Below are 3,546 nucleotides of genomic sequence, written 5' to 3'. Positions count from 1 at the left end.
AAAAAATCTATTGGAGTTCTCTCTGCCTTTATTTATTGCAATTTATTTACTGAAGAAATCAAATTATTTGTGCTGTAGAATTTTCCACATCGGTGGTTTCGCTGTTTTAATTCCATTTGATTGTTTAGCATGTTCCTCCAACCCCCATATTTGGGGTAATTTGGATGGTAGAGCTAGAGGTTAGAGTATATGCAGATGCTTTTTTTTCTTTTTCTCCCTTCCTCCCTTCCTCCCTTCCTTCCTTCCTTCTTACCTCCCTCTCTCCCTCATTCCTCCTTTCTTTTCTTTTTAAGGAATACTATTCCACCTGAGAAGGTGCGCACTGTCTGACTGCCCTGTGCTTAACAGTTGAGCAGGGGGCTCAGGATGTGTTATCCTGATCCCTTTATCATAAGTTTCCCAACTTCCTTTGCCTTCTTAGTTTTATGTCTAGTTTTATCAGTTGCTTATTACTGTTTTGATCCACTAGGTAATTTTTAAATCTCTAAAACATATTCAACTCTTTAAACATGCTTTTATTAGTTATGGTTTTTCTAGAAAGAAGATCTTTGACCCATCAAATATTTTTAACACTTCCATTCTTAACATAATTTCCACCTATCAAGTTTAGCTACTCTTCCTCATTTGGGAGGCAGAAGTAAGGTATGAGAAGAGATGTGGAAGTTGCCTCCAAGGACTTCCTCAATGAGAGCGTAAGTGTTGACAGAAATTTTGACAGAATTTCCTCTAAATATGGGCCAAAGTTTTTGTTCTTTTAACTCTTTGGTGTTAACAGCCAAGCTTATGCTCCTCAGGTTGGAGCTTCCCAGGCTTCTCCTCCAAACCCACCTTAGTGCCTTTGCATACCCTCTTGGACCAGTGCAGGCAATTTTAATTTTCTTCCAGAAGGATCTAAAAAGGGCAAGACAAGGTAAGACATTAATTACTTAAATTAGCACTTGAAGCCAAACATTCACTCCTGCTCTAATTTTATTCTTAAATTCTATCTAGCATCATTATTCAATATAATCTATATGGTATTATACAATAAGCCCAAATGTTACCAAACAATACAAGGCAAGCAACATAAAAATGCCTGAAGGGTGAGAGCTCCTTCTATTATTGATTTACCAGGAGGAAATTAAATTATAATATTCACCAATCTGTTTTTTAAATTCTAATTTCTTTTCTATGCTTCTGTCTGAATATTTTCTATTGATCTGTCTTTCATTTCATTATTCTGCCTTGTACTGTATACAATTTGCTATTAAACCCATCCATTGACTTCTTAATTTCAGATATTGTATTTTTTCATTTATAGAATGTATGTGTGGTTCTTTTTTCTTAATTCTATTATTTCAGTGAATTTCTTTGTCTTTTAATCTATTTTGCCCACCTTTTCCTGTATTTTCCAGAACCGAATATTCATAGTTATTTTAAAGTTCTAATCTGTCCTTCCAGTATCTGAAGCAGCTTTGGGTCTGTTTCTATTGTCTGCCATTTAGTTTGTCTATTGGTCACATGATCCTGTCTTCTTGCATGTCTATTAATTTTTCATTGAATGACAGAAATTACACAGGAAAGGATCAAAGAGGCTTCCCTGAGAGGTTTACATTTTCTTCAGCCAGGAAAATAGACTTCGGAATGTATTTCTTTAAATTTTAAATAGGGACTGGGATGAGACTAAGGAGCAGTTTTGATGGTTCAGTGTACCTCTGGTTCGCCTTTGTTTCTGATACTTTCCATTTATATATGTCTTTATATTTAAAGTGTGTTTCTTGTAGATAGCATATGGTTAAGTCCTGTTTTCCACTCAAACTAAAAATTTCTGCCTTTTAGTTGGAGTATTCAGTGCACTTACATTTAATGTAAGTATTGATATGGTCAGGTTCAAGTCTACCATCTTGCTACTTTTTTATTTATCCCTTATTTTGTTTCTTTGTTGCTTCTTTTCTATTTTCTTTTAGATGAATAAAATATTTTTTGATTTCTTATTTACTTCCGCTATTGGATTCTTAACTCTGTATCTTTTTTATTTTATAGTGATTTTTTTAGGGCTATAAATAAGCTACTTCAATTATCAAAAGTAATTTAGAGTCAAATATATCTATTTTACAATTAACACCTAAATTTTTCCACTTCTTACTGTCTATTTTTCTCTTCTCGTTTCATACTTGATACCTCATACTTTTCACTTTCCACTTCTTACTTCCATCTTCAAAATGTAATAACATTACAACAGTATCATGCCATTTACTTACTCTAACTTCTGTGGTATTGCTGTCAAAACTTTTACCTCTAAACACATTATAAACCCCACTTTATATTGTTATTATTTTTACTTTAGTCAGTTGTCTTTTAAGAAAATTATAATAAGAAAGAAAATAGTCTTTTATATTTCTCTACTTATTTATAAATACCAAAGATTGCCCTTCCTATAGATAGGAGTATTTTTCTGATATCATTTTCCTCCAACCAAAAAACATTCTTTAGCCTTTATTATAATGCAGATGATAAACTGCTGAAGATAAACTTCCTAGCATTTGTTTATCTGAAAATGTCATTATTTTACCTTTTTTAAGAACTATGTTTTCACTGGACATAGAATTGCCAGTGGCTAGAGGATTGCCACTTTTAATTTCAGCACTTTAAAGATGTTGTTCCATTATCTTTTCAATTCTATTGTTTTGGATAAAAAGTTAGCTGTGATTCATATCATTGCTTCAATATGTAATATGTTTTCTTTTTCCTCTAGTTTTTTCAAGATTTTCTCTTTATCTCTGGCTTAAAGCAATTTGACTATTCTGTGCCTAGGTGTAATTTTCTTTGTATTTATAATGCTTAGGAATAACTAATATACTTTAATCTATAATTTAATCTTTTTCATCAAATTCAGGAAATTGTCAGCCATCATTTCTTCAAATATATATTGTGCTCTATCTTCACTCTTTTTTTCTCTTAAAATTCCAGTTACACTTATATTGAACAGCTTGATATGGTTGCACAAGTCACTGGGACTTTCTTCATTTCTTTTTCATCTTATGATCCTCTCTTCTTCAGATCTATTTCAAGTTAATTGTTTCTTCTATTTTCTCCAATTTATTGTTAAATTCAATCAGTGAATTTTTTTATTTCAGTTATTTTACTTTTTGATTCTATAGGTTCTATCTAATTCCACTTCTCTGCTGAAGTTTCCTCCTTATTCACTAAATAAATAATATTTTCTTTTAACTTTTTAAACTTACTTAAATAGTTGCTCTACATTTTTTGGTCTATTAAATCCAGCATCTGGTTATATAAGTTCCCTATTGCTATTGTAACAAATCACCACAAATATAATCCATTTTATTCTCTTTCAGAGGTAAGAAGGGTGAAACCAATTTTACAGGGCTTAAGTCCAGGACTTGGCAGACCTGCATTACTTTTGCAGGCTCTAAAGGAGAATCCATTTCCTTGCATTTTCCAGCCTCTAAAGGCCACCTGCATTCTTTAGCTCGTGGCTTCTTCACCCACCTTCAAAGCTAGCATCATAGCATCTTCAAATCTCTCTGAATTCTATTTCTAATT

The sequence above is a fragment of the Propithecus coquereli genome, unplaced genomic scaffold (genome assembly GCF_000956105.1).
Source record: "Propithecus coquereli isolate 6110/MARCELLA unplaced genomic scaffold, Pcoq_1.0 Scaffold262, whole genome shotgun sequence".
NCBI lineage: Eukaryota > Metazoa > Chordata > Mammalia > Primates > Indriidae > Propithecus > Propithecus coquereli.
The sequence above is the reverse complement of the archived record's forward strand: the minus strand, read 5'-3'. Positions refer to the sequence as shown.